The 24,118-nt window shown below is 50.5% G+C and overlaps 1 protein-coding gene across 3 annotated transcripts in view; it reads right to left on the reverse strand.

Moving 5' to 3' along the window:
* Positions 1–24,118, reverse strand: part of LOC140389515 (phospholipase D1-like) — a 241,251-nt gene that overhangs the window by 207,229 nt on the left and 9,904 nt on the right. Inside the window, exon 1 of one of the 3 annotated variants that reach the window (XM_072473684.1) lies at positions 12,858–13,069. The exons of 1 other annotated variant lie outside the window; for it this stretch is intronic. The gene's annotated coding sequence lies outside the window, so the exon portion shown is untranslated. Of the gene's footprint in view, positions 1–12,788; positions 13,070–24,118 lie in introns of those variants that run through there. One more of the 3 variants, XM_072473685.1, reaches the window with a different exon arrangement.

The raw sequence follows: 24,118 nt of genomic DNA on the forward strand, positions 1-24,118 counted from the left end.
GCTTCTATTCCACCCTGGGCACCATACCCTCCAACATTCCGAAGGAAGATAAGATCATCCTCCTTGGGGACGCCAACGCCAGGGTTGGAAAGGACTCCCAAATCTAGAAAGGAACCCATTGGAAAGGAAGGATTTGGAAATTGCAACTCCAGCAGGATTCTCTTGCTCGCCAAATGCACGGAACACCAGCTGGTCATCACTAACACACTGTTGCGTCAAAAAGACAAGTTGAAGACTTCCTGTGGACATCCGTGATCAAAGCACTGGCACATGATTTAAAAGTTTATTGAATAAGCCCTATGGATGATAATGGCATAGTGTAGGTTAGATGGCTTTTGTTTCGGAGCAACATCGTGGGCCGAAGGGCCTGTACTGCGCTGTACTGTTCTATGTTCTATGTTCTATGATCAACTTTGTCATCATCCAATCCCGAGACCAAATGGATGGCCCTCATCACCAAAGCAATGACCAGTGCAGATGACTGCTGAACAGACCACCGGCTCATCTATTCCTCGATATCCATCAAATGCCTAAGAACATAGAACATAGAACATAGAAAATACAGCACAGAACAGGCCCTTCGGCCCACGATGTTGTGCCGAACCTTTGTCCTAGATTAATCATAGATTATCATTGAATCTACAGTGCAGAAGGAGGCCATTCGGCCCCCTGAGTCTGCACCAGCTCTTGGAAAGAGCACCCTACCCAAACTCAACACCTCCACCCAACACCAAGGGCAATTTGGACATTAAGGGCAATTTATCATTGGCCAATTCACCTAACCCGCACATCTTTGGACTGTGGGAGGAAACCGGAGCACCCGGAGGAAACCCACGCAGACACGGGGAGGACGTGCAGACTCCGCACAGACAATGACCCAAGCCGAAATCGAACCTGGGACCATGGATCTGTGAAGCAATTGTGCTATCCACAATGCTACCGTGCTGCCCTTAAGAACAAATAAATCTACACTATATAATTTTCCCGTAATCCATGTACCTATCCAACAGCTGCTTGAAGGTCACTAATGTTTCCGACTCAACTACTTCCACAGGCAGTGCATTCCATGCCCCCACTACTCTCTGGGTAAAGAACCTACCTCTGATATCCCTCCTATATCTTCCACCTTTCACCTTAAATTTATGTCCCCTTGTAATGGTGTGTTCCACCTGGGGAAAAAGTCTCTGACTGTCTACTCTATCTATTCCCCTGATCATCTTATAAACCTCTATCAAGTCGCCCCTCATCCTTCTCCGCTCTAATGAGAAAAGGCCTAGCACCCTCAACCTTTCCTCGTAAGACCTACTCTCCATTCCAGGCAACATCCTGGTAAATCTTCTTTGCACCTTTTCCAGAGCTTCCACATCCTTCCTAAAATGAGGCGACCAGAACTGTACACAGTACTCCAAATGTGGCCTTACCAAAGTTTTGTACAGCTGCATCATCACCTCACGGCTCTTAAATTCAATCCCTCTGTTAATGAACGCGAGCACACCATAGGCCTTCTTCACAGCTCTATCCACTTGAGTGGCAACTTTCAAAGATGTGTGAACATAGACCCCAAGGTCTCTCTGCTCCTCCACAATGCCAAGAACTCTACCGTTAACCCTGTATTCCGCATTCATATTTGTCCTTCCAAAATGGACAACCTCACACTTTTCAGGGTTAAACTCCATCTGCCACTTCTCAGCCCAGCTCTGCATCCTATCTATGTCTCTTTGCAGCCGACAACAGCCCTCCTTACTATCCACAACTCCACCAATCTTCGTATCGTCTGCAAATTTACTGACCCACCCTTCAACTCCCTCATCCAAGTCATTAATGAAAATCACAAACAGCAGAGGACCCAGAACTGATCCCTGCGGTACACCACTGGTAACTGGGATCCAGGCTGAATATTTGCCATCCACCACCACTCTCTGACTTCTATCGGTTAGCCAGTTCGTTATCCAACTGGCCAAATTTCCCACTATCCCATGCCTCCTTACTTTGTGCAGAAGCCTACCATGGGGAACTTTATCAAATGCCTTACTAAAATCCATGTACACTACATCCACTGCTTTACCTTCATCCACATGCTTGGTCACCTCTTCAAAGAATTCAATAAGATTTGTAAGGCAAGACCTACCCCTCACAAATCCGTGCTGACTATCCCTAATCAAGCAGTGTCTTTCCAGATGCTCAGAAATCCTATCCTTCAATACCCTTTCCATTACTTTGCCTACCACCGAAGTAAGACTAACTGGCCTGTAATTCCCAGGGTTATCCCTAGTTCCTTTTTTGAACAGGGGCACGACATTCGCCACTCTCCAATCCCCTGGTACCACCCCTGTTGACAGTGAGGACGAAAAGATAATTGCCAACGGCTCTGCAATTTCATCTCTTGCTTCCCATAGAATCCTTGGATATAACCCGTCAGGCCCGGGGGACTTGTCTATCCTCAAGTTTTTCAAAATGCCCAACACATCTTCCTTCCTAACAAGTATTTCCTCGAGCTTACCAATCTGTTTCACACTGTCCTCTCCAACAATATCGCCCCTCTCATTTGTAAATACAGAAGAAAAGTACTCATTCAAGACCTCGCCTAGCTCTTCAGACTCAATACACAATCTCCCGCTACTGTCCTTGATCGGACCTACCCTCGCTCTAGTCATTCTCATATTTCTCACATATGTGTAAAAGGCCTTGGGGTTTTCCTTGATCCTACCCGCCAAAGATTGTTCATGCCCTCTCTTAGCTCTCCTAATCCCTTTCTTCAGTTCCCTCCTGGCTATCTTGTATCCCTCCAATGCCCTGTCTGAACCTTGTTTCCTCAACCTTACATAAGTCACCTTTTTCCTCTTAACAAGACATTCAACCTCTCTTGTCAACCATGGTTCCCTCACTCGACCATCTCTTCCCTGCCTGACAGGGACATACATATCAAGGACACGTAGCACCTGTTCCTTGAACAAGTTCCACATTTCACTTGTGTCCTTCCCTGCCAGCCTATGTTCCCAACTTATGCACTTCAATTCTTGTCTGACAACATCGTATTTACCCTTCCCCCAATTGTAAACCTTGCCCTGTTGCACGTACCTATCCCTCTCCATTACTAAAGTGAAAGTCACAGAATTGTGGTCACTATCTCCAAAATGCTCCCCCACTAACAAATCTATCACTTGCCCTGGTTCATTACCCAGTACTAAATCCAATATTGCCCCTCCTCTGGTTGGACAATCTACATACTGTGTTAGAAAAGCTTCCTGGACACACTGCACAAACACCACCCCATCCAAACTATTTGATCTAAAGAGTTTCCACTCAATATTTGGGAAGTTAAAGTCGCCCATGACTACCACCCTATGACTTCTGCACCTTTCCAAAATCTGTTTCCCAATCTGTTCCTCCACATCTCTGCTACTATTGGGGGGCCTATAGAAAACTCCTAACAAGGTGACTGCTCCTTTCCTATTTCTGACTTCAACCCATACTACCTCAATAGGGTGATACTCCTCGAACTGCCTTTCTGCAGCTGTTATACTATCTCTAATTAATAATGCCACCCCCCCACCTCTTTTACCACCCTCCCTAATCTTATTGAAACATCTAAGAAGCTGCAGAAGATGAAGAAACAGCTCAGAAAAACGATCAACATTGAACGACTTCAAGAGCCAAGAATGCTGGTCAACTTTCAGCAACGTCTTGCCCAAAATCTCCAAAGTGTCCAATCCAATGGAATGGAGGTAAACTGGGAAGAGCTGAAGACAGTCATCATCTCAAACTGTGAAGAAACCATCGAAACAAACCTGTTGGACTTTAACCTGGTGTTGTAAGACTTCGTACTGTCCAAAAAGGTTAGGAGGGGTTATTGGGTTATGGGGATCGGGTGGAAGTGAGGGCTTAAGTGGGTCGGTGCAGACTCGATGGGCCGAATGGCCTGCTTCTGCACTGTACGTTCGATGTTCTGAAGTCAGAGCTCCTATTAAACAGGTGAAGAATGGACAAGCTGCAGGAGTGGGTGGAACCTTAGCAGAGATTTTTAAACTTGGAGGAGAAGAGATCACGAGTCATCCCTACCAGCTCTTAATGAAAATCTGGGACAGAGAAGAAATTCCTGCCAACCTCAGGGATACTGTCACCACCACCATCTTCAAGAAAGGAGACAAAGCGGACTGTGGGAATTCCTGAGGAATCTCCCTACTCTCCATCACCGGAAACTTATCACCCAGACCCTCCCTACCTGAGTACCCCGTGCTCAAGTACCCCCAATTCCGAATACCCCGTGCTCAAGTACCCCCGTACCTGAATACCCTGTGCTCAAGTACCCCTGTACCTGAGTACCCCGTGTGTGGTCGTCGATTTTAGGGGTATTACGGTACCCAGGTTGATGCTGTAAGACCATTGGTGTGGGAGGTACCTGAGACAGCAATATCATTGGGGAAGCCTGCCTGCTGGTTCCGCCCAGTAAGGTGGAGTATAAGAGTCTGTGTCTCCCGAGCAGCTGCATTTTGTACCTGCGCTGCTGGGGGAAACATCTAGTCCAATGTGCGGCCAACGGGCGCCGCCATGTTCCTTTTCCAGAGCCACGTGCGGGCCCCGGGCGCTGCCATCTTGTTGCCCAGGGACCACGTGCGACAGATGGGCGCTGCCATCTTGCACACCCCCAGCCATGTGCGACTAGTGGGCGCCGCCACCTTGGCTGGAGTCTCTTGACCCCGATTCGGATGACCACACACCGCCCGAGGAAAACCTCCAACTTTTGCCACGATTTGCCTCGGTGACCCTGGACCAGTCTCAGTCCCGAACGCTCTCGACCGCGACGACGACCGTGCTCATCAATGGGCACAAATCATCCTGCCTGATCGACTCCGGGAGCACAGAGAGCTTCATACACCTCAACACAGTAAGGCTCTGTTCTTTTCCCATCCACCCAGTTAACCAAAAAATCTCCCTGGCCTCCGGGTCTCACTCTGTAGAGATCAAAGGGTTCTGTGTAGCGAACCTCACAGTCCAGGGAAGGGAATTAAAACATTTCCGCCTCTACGTCCTCCCTCACCTCTGCGCTGCCACGCTCCTAGGGTTAGACTTCCAATGTAACCTCCAGAGTTTAACTTTTAACTGGCTGGAGCTGCCCCGCCGTAATTGCTGAGAGGCAATTGTCTGGCAGTCACCTGAGGCCTGTTTAGGGGCACAAAGGTACACATTGTATTCTTCTCTTTGAAGATTAAGTAGTGTGAGTCATCCTAAAGTCTGTATAAAAGACAGACAGAAAGCGTACCTAGTAAGCGTTGCGCTGGTCAAGAGACACAGCCTGAGTGAGTGAGACACAGACAGAGTGAGAATTTGAAACTTGGTAATTTGGTGCAGTGAGGTAATTCGGTGCAGAGTGGGAGAAGGTGCTTTTTCCCTACTGTTTTGTTCTCTCTTTCTTCTGGCCTGTAATGTTTAATCAGCAGGGAGAGGACCTGAGAACATCTGAGACCCTCAGAAGGTAAGTAAGTGATTTTTACTCATTTTTACTTTTATTACCTTTTCAAATTGTGTGTGTGTGTCGGGGGGAAACTGAAGTGACATCACAGAAAAGCTGTGACCTGAGTGGCTGGTTGGGAATCTACACTAAATTTTAAAAATTAAGCATTGGTAACTAATTAAACATAATTACTTAATTATAATTTAGAGGGGTATCTAAGCCAGAGATCGGAGAGTACTATATTTAGCTTTCACATTTATAGGAGAAATCTAGTGCTGGGAAACAGATGGTTAACAGTAACTTTTTAAATAAATTTTAACTTTTAACTTTAATTTACTAATTAATTGATGAAATGTCAGTTAGAGGGGCGCAGTGCTCTGACTGTGAGATGTGGCAGGTCCGGGAGGCTTCCAGCGTCCCGGATGGCTTCATCTGCAGAAAGTGCACCCGACTGGAGCTCCTCACAGACCGCACGGTTCGGTTGGAGCAGCAATTGGATGCACTTAGGAGCATGTAGGTGGCGGAAAGCGTCATAGACAGCAGTTATATAAATATGGTCACACCCAAGGTGCAGGCAGAGAAATGGGTGACCACCAGAAAGGGCAGGCAGTCAGTGCAGGAATCCCCTGTGGTTGTCCCCCTCTCGAACAGTATCTTTGGATACTGTCGGGGGGGGATAGCCTATCAGGGGAAAACAGCAGCATCCAGAGCAGTGGCACCACGGCAGGCTCTGATGTTCAGAAGGGAGGGTCAAAGCGCAGAAGAGCAATAGTAATAGGGGACTCTATAGTCAGGGGCACAGATAGGCGCTTCTGCGGACGTGAAAGAGACTCCAGGATGGTATGTTGCCTCCCTGGTGCCAGGGTCCAGGATGTCTCTGAATGGGTAGAGGGCATCCTGAAGGGGGAGGGCAAACAGGCAGAGGTCGTTGCACATATTGGTACTAACGACATAGGCAGGAAGGCGCATGAGGTCCTGCAGCAGGAGTTCAGGGAGCTAGGCAGAAAGTTAAAAGACAGGACCTCTAGGGTTGTAATCTCGGGGTTACTCCCTGTGCCACGTGCCAGTGAGGCTAGAAATAGGAAGATAGAGCAGCTAAACACGTGGCTAAACAGCTGGTGTAGGAGGGAGGGTTTCCGTTATCTGGACCACTGGGAGCTCTTACGGGGCAGGTGTGACCTGTATAAGACGGACGGGTTGCATCTAAACTGGAGAGGCATAAATATCCTGGCCGCGAGGTTTACTAGTGTCACACAGGAGGGTTTAAACTAGTATGGCAGGGGGTGAGTACCGGAGCAATAGGTCAGAAGGTGAAAGCATTGAGGGAGAACTAGGGAATAGGGCCAGTATGGCTCTGAGGCAGAGCAGACAGGGAAAGGTTGCTAAACACAGCGGGGCTGGTGGCCTGAAGTGCATATGTTTTAATGCAAGAAGTATTACGGGTAAGGCAGATGAACTTAGAGCTTGGAACTATGATGTTGTTACCATTACAGAGACCTGGTTGAGGGAAGGACAGGATTGGCAGCTAAACGTTCCAGGATTTAGATGTTTCAGACGGGATAGAGGGGGATGTAAAAGGGGTGGCAGAGTTGCGCTACTGGTTAGGGAGGATATCACAGCTGTACTACGGGAGGACACCTCAGAGGGCAGTGAAGCTCTATGGGTATAGATCAGGAATAAGAAGGGTGCAGTCACAATGTTGGGGGTTTACTACAGGCCACCCAACAGCCAGCGGGAGATAGAGGAGCAGATAGGTAGACAGATTTTGGAAAAGAGTAAAAACAACAGGCTTGTGATGATGGGAGACTTCAACTTCCCCAATATTGACTGGGACTCACTTAGTGCCAGGGGCTTAGGCGGGGCAGAGTTTGTAAGGAGCATCCAGGAGGGCTTCTTAAAACAATATGTAGACAGTCCAACTAGGGAAGGGGCGGTACTGGACCTGGTATTGGGGAATGAGCCCGGCCAGGTGGTAGAAGTTTCAGTAGGGGAGCATTTCGGAAACAGTGACCACAATTCAGTAAGTTTTAAAGTGCTGGTGGACAAGGATAAGAGTGGTCGTAGGGTGAATATGCTAAATTGGGGGAAGGTTAATTATAACAATATTAGGCGGGAACTGAGGAACCTAGATTGGGGGCGGATGTTTGGGGGCAAATCAACATCTGACATGTGGGAGGCTTTCAAGTGTCAGTTGAAAGGAATTCAGCACCGGCATGTTCCTGTGAGGAAGAAGGATAAATACGGCAATTTTCGGGAACCTAGGATAACGAGAGATATTGTAGGCCTCGTCAAAAAGAAAAAGGAGGCATTTGTCAGGGCTAAAAGGCTGGGAACAGACGAAGCCTGTGTGGAATATAAGGAAAGTAGGAAGGAACTTAAGCAAGGAGTCAGGAGGGCTCGAAGGGGTCACGAAAAGTCATTGGCAAATAGGGTTAAGGAAAATCCCAAGGCTTTTTACACGTACATAAAAAGCAAGAGGGTAGCCAGGGAAAGGGTTGGCCCACTGAAGGATAGGCAAGGGAATCTATGTGTGGAGCCAGAGGAAATGGGCGAGGTATTGAATGAATACTTTGCATCAGTATTCACCAAAGAGAAGGAATTGGTAAATGTTGAGTCTGGAGAAGGGTGTGTAGATAGCCTGGGTAGCCTGGGTAGATAAGCCCCAGGGCCTGATGGGATCTACCCCAGAATACTGAAGGAGGCTGGAGAGGAAATTGCTGAGGCCTTGACAGAAATCTTTGGATCCTCACTGTCTTCAGGTGATGTCCCGGAGAACTGGAGAATAGCCAATGTTGTTCCTCTGTTTCAGAAGGGTAGCAAGGATAATCCAGGGAACTACAGGCCGGTGAGCCTTACTTCAGTGGAAGGGAAATTACTGGAGAGAATTCTTCGAGACAGGATCTACTCCCATTTGGAAGCAAATGGACGTATTAGTGAGAGGCAGCATGGTTTTGTGAAGGGGAGGTCGTGTCTCACTAACTTGATAGAGTTTTTCGAGGAGGTCACAAATATGATTGATGCTGGTAGGGCAGTAGATGTTGTCTGTATGGACTTCAGTGAGGCCTTTGACAAGGTCCCTCATGGTAGACTAGTACAAAAGGTGAAGTCACACGGGATCAGGGGTGAGCTGGCAAGGTGGATACAGAACTGGCTAGGTCATAGAAGGCAGAGAGTAGCAATGGAAGGATTATTTCTAATTGGAGGGCTGTGACCAGTGGTGTTCCGCAGGGATCAGTGCTGGGACCTTTGCTGTTTGTAGTACATATAAATGATTTGGAGGAAAATGTAACTGGTCTGATTAGTAAGTTTGCAGACGACACAAAGGTTAGTGGAATTGTGGATAGCGATGAGGACTGTCAGAGGATACAGCAGGATTTAGATTGTTTGGAGACTTGGGCGGAGAGATGGCAGATGGAGTTTAATCCGGACAAATGTGAGGTAATGCATTTTGGAAGGTCTAATGCAGGTAGGGAATATACAGTGAATGGTAGAACCCTCAAGAGTATTGAAAGTCAGAGAGATCTAGGTGTACAGGTCCACAGGTCTCTGAAAGGGGCAACACAGGTGGAGAAGGTAGTCAAGAAGGCATACGGCATGCTTGCCTTCATTGGTCGGGACATTGAGTATAAGAATTGGCAAGTCATGTTGCAGCTGTATAGAACCTTAGTTAGGCCACACTTGGAGTATAGTGTTCAATTCTGGTCGCCACACTACCAGAAGGATGTGGAGGCTTTAGAGAGGGTGCAGAAGAGATTTACCAGGATGTTCCCTGGTATGGAGGGCATTAGCTATGAGGAGTGGTTGAATAAACTTGGTTTGTTCTCACTGGAACGACGGAGGTTGAGGGGCGACCTGATAGAGGTCTACAAAATTATGAGGGGCATAGACAGAGTGGGTAGTCAAAGGCTTTTCCCCAGGGTAGAGGGGTCAATTACTAGGGGGCATAGGTTTAAGGTGAGAGGGGCAAGGTTTAGAGTAGATGTACGAGGCAAGTTTTTTACACAGAGGGTAGTGGGTACCTGGAACTCGCTACCGGAGGAGGTGGTGGAAGCAGGGACGATAGTGACATTTAAGGGGCATCTTGACAAATACACGAATAGGATGGGAATAGATGGATACGGACCCAGGAAGTGTAGAAGATTGTAGTTTAGTCGGGCAGCATGGTCGGCACGGGCTTGGAGGGCCGAACGGCCTGCTCCTGTGCTGTACATTTCTTTGTTCTTTGTTCTTTGTTCTTAAATTCGGCGGCCCTATACCCCCCTCACTGTCTGCAGCCTCGCGACCCTCAAGGTCGATCCGCCTTCCCTTTTTGCGAACCTCACCCCGGATTGCAAACCCGTCGCCACCAGGAGCATATGGTACAGTGCCCAGGACCGGACCTTCATTAGGCCGGAAGTCTAGCGGTTACTGAAGGATGGTATTATTGAGGCTAGCAACCGTCCCTGGAGAGCTCAAGTAGTGGTTGTAAAGACCGGGGAGAAGCATAGGATGGTCATCGATTATAGCCAGACCATCAACAGGTATACGCAGCTCGACGCGTACCCTGTCCCCCGCATATCTGATTTGGTCAATCAGATTGCATAATACAAGGTCTTTTCCACGGTGGATCTAAAATCCCCCTACCACCAGCTCCCCATCCGCCCTAGCGACCGCAAATACACTGCATTCGAAGCAGATGGGCGGCTCTACCACTTCTTAAGGGTTCCCTTCGGTGTCACAAATAGAGTCTCGGTCTTCCAACGAGAGAAGGACCGAATGGTTGACCGATACGGTTTGCGGGCCACGTTTCCGTACCTCGACAACGTCACCATCTGCGGCCACGACCAGCAGGACAACGACACCAACCTCTGAAAATTCCTCCATACCACAAAAATCCTTAATCTAACCTACAACAAGGACAAATGCGTGTTCAGCACCGACTGCCTAGCCATCCTCGGCTACGTAGTACGAAATGGAGTTATAGGCCCAGATCCAGAACGCATGCGCCCCCTCATGGAGTTCCCCCTCCCCCACTGCTCCAAGGCCCTGAAACGCTGCCTCGGATTTTTTCATATTACGCCCAGTGGGTCCCCAACTATGCGGACAAGGCCCGCCCACTAATTCAATCCACAGTTTTTCCCCTGTCGGCAGAGGCCCGCCAGGCCTTCAGCCGCATCAAAGCGGACATTGCAAAGGCCACGATGCACGCAATCGATGAATCCCTTCCCTTCCAAGTCGAGAGCGACGCATCCGACGTAGCTCTGGGGGCCACCCTCAACCAAGCGGGCAGACCTGTGGCCTGCCTCTCACGCACCCTCCACGTTTCAGAAATCCGCCATTCCTCCGTTGAAAAGGAGGCCCAGGCCATTGTAGAAGCTGTGCGGCACTGGAGGCATTACCTGGCCGGCAGGAAATTCACTCTCCTCACTGACCAACGGTCGGTTGCTTTCATGCTCGATAATGCACAGCGGGGCAAGATAAAGAACGATAAGATCTTACGGTGGAGGATCGAGCTCTCCACCTACAACTATGAGATCTTGTATCGTCCCGGGAAGCTAAACGAGCCTCCTGATGCCCTGTCCCGTGGCACATGTGCCAATGCACAAGTGAACCGACTCCGGGCCCTCCACGAGGACCTCTGCCACCTGGGGGTCACTCGATTCTTCCATTTCATCAAGACCCGCAACCTGCCCTACTCCGTCGAGGAGGTCAGGACCGCCACCAGGAACTGCCAAATCTGCGCGGAGTGCAAGCCGCACTTCTACAGGCCAGAGAAAGCGCACCTGATAAAGGCTTCCCGTCCCTTTGAACGCCTCAGTATGGACTTCAAAGGGCCTCTCCCCTCCACCGACCGCAACATGTACTTCCTGAACGTGATTGACGAGTACTCCCGGTTCCCATTCGCCATCCCCTGCCCCGACATGATCGCAGCCACCATCATAAAAGCCCTCCACAGTATCTTTACACTGTTCGGTTTCCCCGCCTACATACACAGTGATAGGAGGTCCTCCTTTATGAGCGACGAACTGTGTCAATTCCTGCTCAGCAAGGGCATCGCCTCGAGCAGGACGACCAGTCACAACCCCCGGGGTAACGGTCAGGTAGAGAGGGAGAACGGAACGGTCTGGAAGACCGTCCTACTGGCCCTACAGTCCAGGAATCTCCCAGTCTCCCTCTGGCAGGAGGTCCTTCCGGATGCCCTCCATTCCATCCGATCACTGCTGTGTAACACGACCAACCAAACACCTCACGAACGTCTCCTTGTCTTCCCCAGGAAGTCCTCCTCTGGGACCTCGCTCCCAACCTGGCTGGCAGCTCCTGGACCCATCCTGCTCCGCAAACACGTGCGGGCGCACAAGTCGGACCCATTGGTCGAGAGGGTCCACCTCCTTCACGCTAACCCTCAATACGCCTACGTGGCGTACCGCGACGGCCGACAGGATATGGTCTCCCTACGGGACCTGGCACCCGCTGGATCCCCATCCACATCCCCACCACCAACCCCACCCTCCCTCCCACTGGCGCACCCCACAGCCGCCCCCTTCCCAGGTGGATCAGTCCTCCCACCGGTCCCATCTAGGGGTGATGAAGCTGCCGAAGAAGCCAAAGCCACGCTCCCGGAACCACGGATGCCCGAGCCGGTGCCTGCATCACCGCCGAAACTGCGACGATCGCAGAGGACGACCAGGGCCCCCGACCGACTAATTGCTTCATTTTGAATGTAAATAAATACTGTAAATAGTTGCGACATGTGACAAGGCAAAACACTGTACTAATGTATACCAGGTACCACCATAACCTCAACCTCTACCACTGTATAACGCGAGACCACCACCCCCGCCGGACTCTTTTTTTTAACAGGGGGTGAATGTGATAGTTGGTATTAGGGGTATTACGGTACCCAGGTTGATGCTGTAAGACCATTGGTGTGGGAGGTACCTGAGATAGCAATATAATTGGTGAAGTCTGCCTGCTGGTTCCACCCAGTAAGGTGGAGTATAAGAGCCTGTGTCTCCCTAGCAGTTGTTGGGGGAAACATCTCGTCCAATAAAGCCTTCAATTGTCATCCAATCTCGCTTCTGGAGTTATTGATCGAGCATCACCATGCTCAAGTACCCCTATATCTGAGAACCCCCTGCCCAGGTACTCCTTTACCCCTGAAATGGAGTACCCCTGTATCCCTGCATTCCAATCCCTCAGTAATTGTATATGCAATTAGCCCAATGTTCTGGCCAATATCTATCCCTCAACCTACTCCGAAAACAAACTACTCGGGCGAATTTCATTAGGTCTAAAAGTCCCTGGAATGTGCAGGGTCTGTGATAGGCAGTACAAATGCAAGTAATATTACTCTTACAGTTTAGTGTGAAGTAATTTTGCAGAATGACCTCTCCCTTCAATATGCTCTGTCAGATCACCTCCTAACCTGAAGAGCTGCCTCCTCCAGTCCCAGCGAATGAAGCTTTCCTTGCCGATTAGCTCTCTGTCTTGTCAGCGTAAAGGTCCAGCGACTGTGTATCCGGCATGACTCGCCCTGCGCAAGATGAACTTCCAGGCACCAGTCACAAACTAAACGCACCTAATGGAGTTGGAATTTGATACAGACTCGCAACTCATAAATCAACACTCCTGCCAATAACTTCAGTCGTGCTACTAACCAAACAGGTCCCCACCTTCTTCTCAAAGGGAGTTTACCTCACATACAGGCCAGCTTGGGAAATGTCCTGTGTACATGGAGGTACACGGTGACCCTGCTCGATACCTGCCGTAGCTCAGTTAACCCATGGCATGCTGAGTAGCTGCAGTCCCTGCGGTTTGGGGTACAATGACATTCTGGCCCAACAACAGGAAACAGTGAGACTGGGAAACAGGCCCAGGAAACATTCCAACTTAATGAATCATACTTTCTCAAGAGCTGAGTAAAATTTGCAAACTATTGTGTGCTGGATAAGCAGATTAAGAAAGCTTACAGAAAACGTTCCTTTGTAGTTATTGTGTGGGTCTACCCCTGTGCAAAATAGATTCAGAGCAGATCTAGCAGCTCAGGATTGGGTATCCATGAGGGGCTGGGAGCCATTAGTAGCGGCAGAATTCCTCAGCCACAATGTGTAACCTCAGGGCCTGGCAGATCCCCCACACTGCCATTGCCATCGAGCCAGAGACTCGATCCAGGTGCAGTGCAGAGTGCAGGAGGGCATGACAGGAGCAACACCAGGCAAACCGAAAAATGATGGGGCGGGATACCCGGGCCTGCGAACTCTGGATTCCCCATCTCGCCAGCCGACCAATGGGGTTTCCCAGTGTAGGGCAGCCCCGTGTCGTCGGTAAATCCCCCGGCTGCCGGCGAAACGGAGAATGCCCACGGCGGAGAGTCCAACACGAGGTGTCGACCCACTGAACCGCCAACATCGGATTACACGTGTGTCAAACAGCAGAAGCAGTAAATGATTGCCAGAGCTAAGCAATTCCACAACCATCGGATCAGATCAAAGCTCTGCCACATCCAGCCGTGCTGTACCTGTCCTGGGAGTGTTTGATGGGGACAGTGTAGAGGGAGCTTTACTCTGTATCTAACCCCGTGCTGTACCTGTCCTGGGAGTGTTTGATGGAGACAGTGTAGAGGGAGCTTTACTCTGTATCTAACCCCGTGCTGTACCTGTCCTGGGAGTGTTTGATGGGGACAGTGTAGAGGGAGCTTTACTCTGTATCTAACCGCGTGCTGTACCTGCCCTGGGAGTGTTTGATGGGGACAGTGTAGAGGGAGCTTTACTCTGTATCTAACCGCGTGCTGTACCTGCCCTGGGAGTGTTTGATGGGAACAGTGTAGAGGGAGCTTTACTCTGGATCTAACCGCGTGCTGTACCTGTCCTGGGAGTGTTTGACGGGGACAGTGCAGAGGGAGCTTTACTCTGTATCTAACCCCGTGCTGTACCTGTCCTGGGAGTGTTTGATGGGGACAGTGTAGAAGGAGCTTTACTCTGTATCTAACCCCGTGCTGTATCTGTCCCGGGAGTGTTTGATGGGGACAGTGTAGAGGGAGCTTTACTCTGTATCTAACCCCGTGCTGTACCTGTCCTGGGAGTGTTTGATGGGGACAGTGTAGAGGGAGCTTTACTCTGTATCTAACCGCGTGCTGTACCTGTCCTGGGAGTGTTTGATGGGGACAGTGTAGAGGGAGCTTTACTCTGTATCTAACCCCGGGTTGTACCTGTCCTGGGAGTGTTTGATGGGGACAGTGTAGAGGGAGCTTTACTCTGTATCTAACCCCGTGCAGTACCTGCCCTGGGAGTGTTTGATGGGGACAGTGTAGAGGGAGGTTTACTCTGTATCTAACCCCGTGCTGTACCTGCCCTGGGAGTGTTTGATGGGGACAGTGTAGAGGGAGCTTTACTCTGTATCTAACCCCGTGCTGTACCTGTCCTGGGAGTGTTTGATGGGGACAGTGTAGAGGGAGCTTTACTCTGTATCTAACCCCGTGCTGTACCTGTCCTGGGAGTGTTTGATGGGGACAGCGTAGAGGGAGCTTTACTCTGTATCTAACTCCGTGCTGTACCTGTCCTGGGAGTGTTTGATGGGGGCAGTGTAGAGGGAGCTTTACTCTGTATCTAACCCCGTGCTGTACCTGTCCTGGGAGTGTTTGATGGGGACAATGCAGAGGGAGCTTTACTCTGTATCTAACCCCGTGCTGTATCTGTCCTGGGAGTGTTTGATGGGGACAGTGTAGAGGGAGCTTTACTCTGTATCTAACTCCGTGCTGTACCTGCCCTGGGAGTGTTTGATGGGGGCAGTGTAGAGGGAGTTTTACTCTGTATCTAACTCCGTGCTGTACCTGCCCTGGGAGTGTTTGATGGGGGCAGTGTAGAGGGAGCTTTACTCTGTATCTAACTCCGTGCTGTACCTGCCCTGCGAGTGTTTGATGGGGGCAGTGTAGAGGGAGCTTTACTCTGTATCTAACTCCGTGCTGTACCTGTCCTGGGAGTGTTTGATGGGGACAGTGTAGTGGGAGCTTTACTCTGTATCTAACCCCGTGCTGTATCTGTCCTGGGAGTGTTTGATGGGGACAGTGTAGAGGGAGCTTTACTCTGTATCTAACTCCGTGCTGTACCTGTCCTGGGAGTGTTTGATGGGGACAGTGTAGAGGGAGCTTTACTCTGTATCTATCCCTGCGCTGTACCTGTCCTGGGAGTGTTTGATGGGGAAAGTGTAGAGGGAGCTTTACTCTGTATCTAACCCCGTGCTGTACCTGTCCTGGGAGTGTTTGATGGGGACAGTGTAGAGGGAGCTTTACTCTGTATCTAACCCCGTCCTGTACCTGTCCTGGGAGTGTTTGATGGGGACAGTGCAGAGGGAGCTTTGCTCTGTATCTAACCCCGTGCTGTACCTGTCCTGGGAGTGTTTGATGGGGACAGTGCAGAGGGAGCTTTACTCTGTATCTAACCCTGTGCTGTATCTGTCCTGGGAGTGTTTGATGGGGACAGTGTAGAGGGAACTTTATTCTGTATCTAACCCCGTGCTGTACCTGTCCTGGGAGTGTTTGATGGGGACAGTGTAGAGGGAGCTTTACTCTGTATCTAACCCCGTGCTGTACCTGCCCTGGGAGTGTTTGATGGGGACAATGTAGAGGGAGCTTTACTCTGTATCTAACCCCGTGCTGTACCTGTCCTGGGAGTGTTTGATGGGGACAGTGTAGAGGGAGCTTTACTCTGTATCTAACCCCGTGCTGTACCAGTCCTGGGAGTGTTTGATGGGGACAGTGTAGAGGGAACTTTATTCTGTATCTAACCCCGTGCTGTACCTGTCCTGGGAGTGTTTGATGGGGACAGTGTAGAGGGAGCTTTACTCTGTATCTAACCCCGTGCTGTACCTGTCCTGGGAGTGTTTGATAGGGACAGTGTAGAGGGAGCTTTACTCTGTATCTAACCCCGTGCTGTACCTGTCCTGGGAGTGTTTGATGGGGACAGTGTAGAGGGAGTTTACTCTGTGTCTAACCCCGTGCTGTACCTGTCCTGGGAGTGTTTGATGGGGACAGTGTAGAGGGAGCTTTACTCTGTATCTAACCCCGTGCTGTACCTGTCCTGGGAGTGTTTGATGGGGACAATGTAGAGGGAGCTTTACTCTGTATCTAACCCCGTGCTGTACCTGTCCTGGGAGTGTTTGATGGGGACAGTGTAGAGGGAGCTTTACTCTGTATCTAACCCCGTGCTGTACCTGTCCTGGGAGAGTTTGATGGGGACAGTGTAGAGGGAGCTTTACTCTGTATCTAACCCCGTGCTGTACCTGTCCTGGGAGTGTTTGATGGGGACAGTGTAGAGGGAGCTTTACTCTGTATCTAACCCCGTGCTGTACCTGTCCTGGGAGTGTTTGATGAGGACAGTGTAGAGGGAGCTTTACTCTGTATCTAACCCCATGCTGTACCTGTCCTGGGAGTGTTTGATGGGGACAGTGTAGAGGGAGCTTTACTCTGTATCTAACCCCGTGCTGTACCTGTCCTGGGAGTGTTTGATGGGGACAGTGTAGAGGGAGCTTTACTCTGTATCTAACCCCGTGCTGTACCTGTCCCGGGAGTGTTTGATGGGGACAGCGCAGAGGGAGCTTTACTCTGTATCTAACCCCGTGCTGTACCTGTCCTGGGAGTGTTTGATGAGGACAGTGTAGAGGGAGCTTTACTCTGTATCTAACCCTGTGCTGTACCTGCCCTGGGAGTGTTTGATGGGGACAGTGTAGAGGGAGCTTCACTCTGTATCTAACCCCGTGCTGTACCTGCCCTGGGAGTGTTTGATGAGGACAGTGTAGAGGGAGCTTTACTCTGTATCTAACCCCGTGCTGTACCTGTCCTGGGAGTGTTTGATGAGGACAGTGTAGAGGGAGCTTTACTCTGTATCTAACCCCGTGCTGTACCTGTCCTGGGAGTGTTTGATGGGGACAGTGTAGAGGGAGCTTTACTCTGTATCTAACCCCGTGCTGTATCTGTCCTGGGAGTGTTTGATGGGGACAGTGTAGAGGGAGCTTTACTCTGTATCTAACCCCGTGCTGTATCTGTCCTGGGAGTGTTTGATGGGGACAGTGTAGAGGGAGCTTTACTCTGTATCTAACCCCGTGCTGTATCTGTCCTGGGAGTGTTTGATGGGGACAGTGTAGAGGGAGCTTTACTCTGTATCTAACCCCATGCTGTACCTGTCCTGGGAGTGTTTGATGGGGACAGTGTAGAGGGAGCTTTACTCTGTATCTAACCCCGTGCTGTACCTGTCCTGGGAGTGTTTGATGGGGACGGTGTAGAGGGAGCTTTACTCTGTATCTAACCCCGTGCTGTACCTGTCCTGGGAGTGTTTAATGGGGACAGTGAGAGGGAGCATTACTCTGTATCTAACTCCGTGCTGTGTCTGTCCTGGGAGAGTTTGATGAGGACAGTGTAGAGGGAGCTTTACTCTGTCTAACCCTGTGCTATACCTGTCCTGGGAGTGTTTGATGGGGACAGGGTAGAGGGAGTTTCACTCGGTATCTAACCCCGTGCTGTACCTGTCCTGGGAGTGTTTGATGGGGACAGTGTAGAGGGAGTTTCACTCTGTATCTAACTCTGTGCTGTACCTGTCCTGGGAGTGATTGATGGGGACAGTGTGGAGGGAGCTTTACTCTGTATCTAACCCCATGCTGTACCTGTCCTGGGAGTGTTTGATGGGGACAGTGTAGAGGGAGCTTTACTCTGTATCTAACCCCGTGCTGTACCTGTCCTGGGAGTGTTTGATGGGGACGGTGTAGAGGGAGCTTTACTCTGTATCTAACCCCGTGCTGTACCTGTCCTGGGAGTGTTTAATGGGGACAGTGAGAGGGAGCTTTACTCTGTATCTAACTCCGTGCTGTATCTGTCCTGGGAGAGTTTGATGAGGACAGTGTAGAGGGAGCTTTACTCTGTCTAACCCTGTGCTATACCTGTCCTGGGAGTGTTTGATGGGGACAGGGTAGAGGGAGTTTCACTCGGTATCTAACCCCGTGCTGTACCTGTCCTGGGAGTGTTTGATGGGGACAGTGTAGAGGGAGTTTCACTCTGTATCTAACTCTGTGCTGTACCTGTCCTGGGAGTGATTGATGGGGACAGTGTGGAGGGAGCTTTACTCTGTATCTAACCCCGTGCTGTACCTGTCCTGGGTGTGTTTGATGAGGACAGTGTAGAGGGAGCTTTACTCTGTATCTAACCCCGTGCTGTACCTGTCCTCGGTGTGTTTGATGAGGACAGTGTAGAGGGAGCTTTACTCTGTATCTAACCCCGTGCTATACCTGTCCTGGGAGTGTTTGATGGGGACAGTGTAGAGGGAGCTTTACTCTGTATCTAACCCCGTGCTGTACCTGTCCTGGGTGTGTTTGATGAGGACAGTGTAGAGGGAGCTTTACTCTGTATCTAACCCCGTGCTGTACCTGTCCTGGGTGTGTTTCATGGGGACAGTGTAGAGGGAGCTTTACTCTGTATCTAACCCCGTGCTGAACCAATCCTGGGAGTGTTTGATTGGGACAGTGTAGAGGGAGCTTTACTCTGTATCTAATGCCGTGCTGTACCAGTCCTGGGAGTGTTTGATCGGGACAGTGTAGAGGGAGCTTTACTCTGTATCTAACCCCGTGTTGTACCTGTCCTGGGAGTGTTTGATGGGGACAGTGTAGAGGGAGCTATACTCTGTATCTAACCCCGTGCTGTACCTGTCCTGGGAGTGTTTAATGGGGACAGTGTCGAGGGAGCTTTACTCTGTATCGAATTCAATGCTGTACCTGTCCTGGGAGTGTTTAATGGGGACAGTGTCGAGGGACTTTGCTCTGTATCTAACCCCGTGCTGTACCTGTCCTGGGAGTGTTTGATGGGGACAATGTAGAGGGAGCTTTACTCTGTATCTAACCCCGTGCTGTACCTGTCCTGGGAGTGTTTGATGGGGACAGTGTAGAGGGAGCTTTACTCTGTATCTAACCCCGTGCTGTACCTGTCCTGGGAGAGTTTGATGGGGACAGTGTAGAGGGAGCTTTACTCTGCATCTAACCCCGTGCTGTACCTGTCCTGGGAGTGTTTGATGGGGACAGTGTAGAGGGAGCTTTACTCTGTATCTAACCCCGTGCTGTACCTGTCCTGGGAGTGTTTGATGAGGACAGTGTAGAGGGAGCTTTACTCTGTATCTAACCCCATGCTGTACCTGTCCTGGGAGTGTTTGATGGGGACAGTGTAGAGGGAGCTTTACTCTGTATCTAACCCCGTGCTGTACCTGTCCTGGGAGTGTTTGATGGGGACAGTGTAGAGGGAGCTTTACTCTGTATCTAACCCCGTGCTGTACCTGTCCCGGGAGTGTTTGATGGGGACAGCGCAGAGGGAGCTTTACTCTGTATCTAACCCCGTGCTGTACCTGTCCTGGGAGTGTTTGATGAGGACAGTGTAGAGGGAGCTTTACTCTGTATCTAACCCTGTGCTGTACCTGCCCTGGGAGTGTTTGATGGGGACAGTGTAGAGGGAGCTTCACTCTGTATCTAACCCCGTGCTGTACCTGCCCTGGGAGTGTTTGATGAGGACAGTGTAGAGGGAGCTTTACTCTGTATCTAACCCCGTGCTGTACCTGTCCTGGGAGTGTTTGATGAGGACAGTGTAGAGGGAGCTTTACTCTGTATCTAACCCCGTGCTGTACCTGTCCTGGGAGTGTTTGATGGGGACAGTGTAGAGGGAGCTTTACTCTGTATCTAACCCCGTGCTGTATCTGTCCTGGGAGTGTTTGATGGGGACAGTGTAGAGGGAGCTTTACTCTGTATCTAACCCCGTGCTGTATCTGTCCTGGGAGTGTTTGATGGGGACAGTGTAGAGGGAGCTTTACTCTGTATCTAACCCCGTGCTGTACCTGTCCTGGGAGTGTTTAATGGGGACAGTGTCGAGGGAGCTTTACTCTGTATCGAATTCAATGCTGTACCTGTCCTGGGAGTGTTTAATGGGGACAGTGTCGAGGGACTTTACTCTGTATCTAACCCCGTGTTGTACCTGTCCTGGGAGTGTTTGATGGGGACAGTGTAGAGGGAGCTATACTCTGTATCTAACCCCGTGCTGTACCTGTCCTGGGAGTGTTTAATGGGGACAGTGTCGAGGGAGCTTTACTCTGTATCGAATTCAATGCTGTACCTGTCCTGGGAGTGTTTAATGGGGACAGTGTCGAGGGACTTTGCTCTGTATCTAACCCCGTGCTGTACCTGTCCTGGGAGTGTTTGATGGGGACAATGTAGAGGGAGCTTTACTCTGTATCTAACCCCGTGCTGTACCTGTCCTGGGAGTGTTTGATGGGGACAGTGTAGAGGGAGCTTTACTCTGTATCTAACCCCGTGCTGTACCTGTCCTGGGAGAGTTTGATGGGGACAGTGTAGAGGGAGCTTTACTCTGCATCTAACCCCGTGCTGTACCTGTCCTGGGAGTGTTTGATGGGGACAGTGTAGAGGGAGCTTTACTCTGTATCTAACCCCGTGCTGTACCTGTCCTGGGAGTGTTTGATGAGGACAGTGTAGAGGGAGCTTTACTCTGTATCTAACCCCATGCTGTACCTGTCCTGGGAGTGTTTGATGGGGACAGTGTAGAGGGAGCTTTACTCTGTATCTAACCCCGTGCTGTACCTGTCCTGTGAGTGTTTGATGGGGACAGTGTAGAGGGAGCTTTACTCTGTATCTAACCCCGTGCTGTACCTGTCCCGGGAGTGTTTGATGGGGACAGCGCAGAGGGAGCTTTACTCTGTATCTAACCCCGTGCTGTACCTGTCCTGGGAGTGTTTGATGAGGACAGTGTAGAGGGAGCTTTACTCTGTATCTAACCCTGTGCTGTACCTGCCCTGGGAGTGTTTGATGGGGACAGTGTAGAGGGAGCTTCACTCTGTATCTAACCCCGTGCTGTACCTGCCCTGGGAGTGTTTGATGAGGACAGTGTAGAGGGAGCTTTACTCTGTATCTAACCCCGTGCTGTACCTGTCCTGGGAGTGTTTGATGAGGACAGTGTAGAGGGAGCTTTACTCTGTATCTAACCCCGTGCTGTACCTGTCCTGGGAGTGTTTGATGGGGACAGTGTAGAGGGAGCTTTACTCTGTATCTAACCCCGTGCTGTATCTGTCCTGGGAGTGTTTGATGGGGACAGTGTAGAGGGAGCTTTACTCTGTATCTAACCCCGTGCTGTATCTGTCCTGGGAGTGTTTGATGGGGACAGTGTAGAGGGAGCTTTACTCTGTATCTAACCCCGTGCTGTACCTGTCCTGGGAGTGTTTAATGGGGACAGTGTCGAGGGAGCTTTACTCTGTATCGAATTCAATGCTGTACCTGTCCTGGGAGTGTTTAATGGGGACAGTGTCGAGGGACTTTGCTCTGTATCTAACCCCGTGCTGTACCTGTCCTGGGAGTGTTTGATGGGGACAATGTAGAGGGAGCTTTACTCTGTATCTAACCCCGTGCTGTACCTGTCCTGGGAGTGTTTGATGGGGACAGTGTAGAGGGAGCTTTACTCTGTATCTAACCCCGTGCTGTACCTGTCCTGGGAGAGTTTGATGGGGACAGTGTAGAGGGAGCTTTACTCTGTATCTAACCCCGTGCTGTACCTGTCCTGGGAGTGTTTGATGGGGACAGTGTAGAGGGAGCTTTACTCTGTATCTAACCCCGTGCTGTACCTGTCCTGGGAGTGTTTGATGAGGACAGTGTAGAGGGAGCTTTACTCTGTATCAAACCCCATGCTGTACCTGTCCTGGGAGTGTTTGATGGGGACAGTGTAGAGGGAGCTTTACTCTGTATCTAACCCCGTGCTGTACCTGTCCTGGGAGTGTTTGATGGGGACAGTGTAGAGGGAGCTTTACTCTGTATCTAACCCCGTGCTGTACCTGTCCCGGGAGTGTTTGATGGGGACAGCGCAGAGGGAGCTTTACTCTGTATCTAACCCCGTGCTGTACCTGTCCTGGGAGTGTTTGATGAGGACAGTGTAGAGGGAGCTTTACTCTGTATCTAACCCTGTGCTGTACCTGCCCTGGGAGTGTTTGATGGGGACAGTGTAGAGGGAGCTTCACTCTGTATCTAACCCCGTGCTGTACCTGCCCTGGGAGTGTTTGATGAGGACAGTGTAGAGGGAGCTTTACTCTGTATCTAACCCCGTGCTGTACCTGTCCTGGGAGTGTTTGATGAGGACAGTGTAGAGGGAGCTTTACTCTGTATCTAACCCCGTGCTGTACCTGTCCTGGGAGTGTTTGATGGGGACAGTGTAGAGGGAGCTTTACTCTGTATCTAACCCCGTGCTGTATCTGTCCTGGGAGTGTTTGATGGGGACAGTGTAGAGGGAGCTTTACTCTGTATCTAACCCCGTGCTGTACCTGTCCTGGGAGTGTTTGATGGGGACGGTGTAGAGGGAGCTTTACTCTGTATCTAACCCCGTGCTGTACCTGTCCTGGGAGTGTTTAATGGGGACAGTGAGAGGGAGCTTTACTCTGTATCTAACCCCGTGCTGTACCTGTCCTGGGAGTGTTTAATGGGGACAGTGAGAGGGAGCTTTACTCTGTATCTAACTCCGTGCTGTATCTGTCCTGGGAGAGTTTGATGAGGACAGTGTAGAGGGAGCTTTACTCTGTCTAACCCTGTGCTATACCTGTCCTGGGAGTGTTTGATGGGGACAGGGTAGAGGGAGTTTCACTCGGTATCTAACCCCGTGCTGTACCTGTCCTGGGAGTGTTTGATGGGGACAGTGTAGAGGGAGTTTCACTCTGTATCTAACTCTGTGCTGTACCTGTCCTGGGAGTGATTGATGGGGACAGTGTGGAGGGAGCTTTACTCTGTATCTAACCCCGTGCTGTACCTGTCCTGGGTGTGTTTGATGAGGACAGTGTAGAGGGAGCTTTACTCTGTATCTAACCCCGTGCTGTACCTGTCCTCGGTGTGTTTGATGAGGACAGTGTAAAGGGAGCTTTACTCTGTATCTAACCCCGTGCTATACCTGTCCTGGGAGTGTTTGATGGGGACAGTGTAGAGGGAGCTTTACTCTGTATCTAACCCCGTGCTGTACCTGTCCTGGGTGTGTTTGATGAGGACAGTGTAGAGGGAGCTTTACTCTGTATCTAACCCCGTGCTGTACCTGTCCTGGGTGTGTTTCATGGGGACAGTGTAGAGGGAGCTTTACTCTGTATTTAACCCCGTGCTGAACCAATCCTGGGAGTGTTTGATTGGGACAGTGTAGAGGGAGCTTTACTCTGTATCTAATGCCGTGCTGTACCAGTCCTGGGAGTGTTTGATCGGGACAGTGTAGAGGGAGCTTTACTCTGTATCTAACCCCGTGTTGTACCTGTCCTGGGAGTGTTTGATGGGGACAGTGTAGAGGGAGCTATACTCTGTATCTAACCCCGTGCTGTACCTGTCCTGGGAGTGTTTAATGGGGACAGTGTCGAGGGAGCTTTACTCTGTATCGAATTCAATGCTGTACCTGTCCTGGGAGTGTTTAATGGGGACAGTGTCGAGGGACTTTGCTCTGTATCTAACCCCGTGCTGTACCTGTCCTGGGAGTGTTTGATCGAGACAGTGTAGAGGGAGCTTTACTCTGTATCTAACCCCGTGCTGTACCTGTCCTGGGAGTGTTTGATGGGGACTGTGTAGAGGGAGCTTTACTCTGTATCTAACCCAGTACTGTACCTGTCCTGGGAGTGTTTGATGGGGAAAGTGTCGAGGGGGCTT

The sequence above is a fragment of the Scyliorhinus torazame genome, chromosome 14 (assembly GCF_047496885.1).
Source record: "Scyliorhinus torazame isolate Kashiwa2021f chromosome 14, sScyTor2.1, whole genome shotgun sequence".
NCBI classification, from domain to species: domain Eukaryota; kingdom Metazoa; phylum Chordata; class Chondrichthyes; order Carcharhiniformes; family Scyliorhinidae; genus Scyliorhinus; species Scyliorhinus torazame.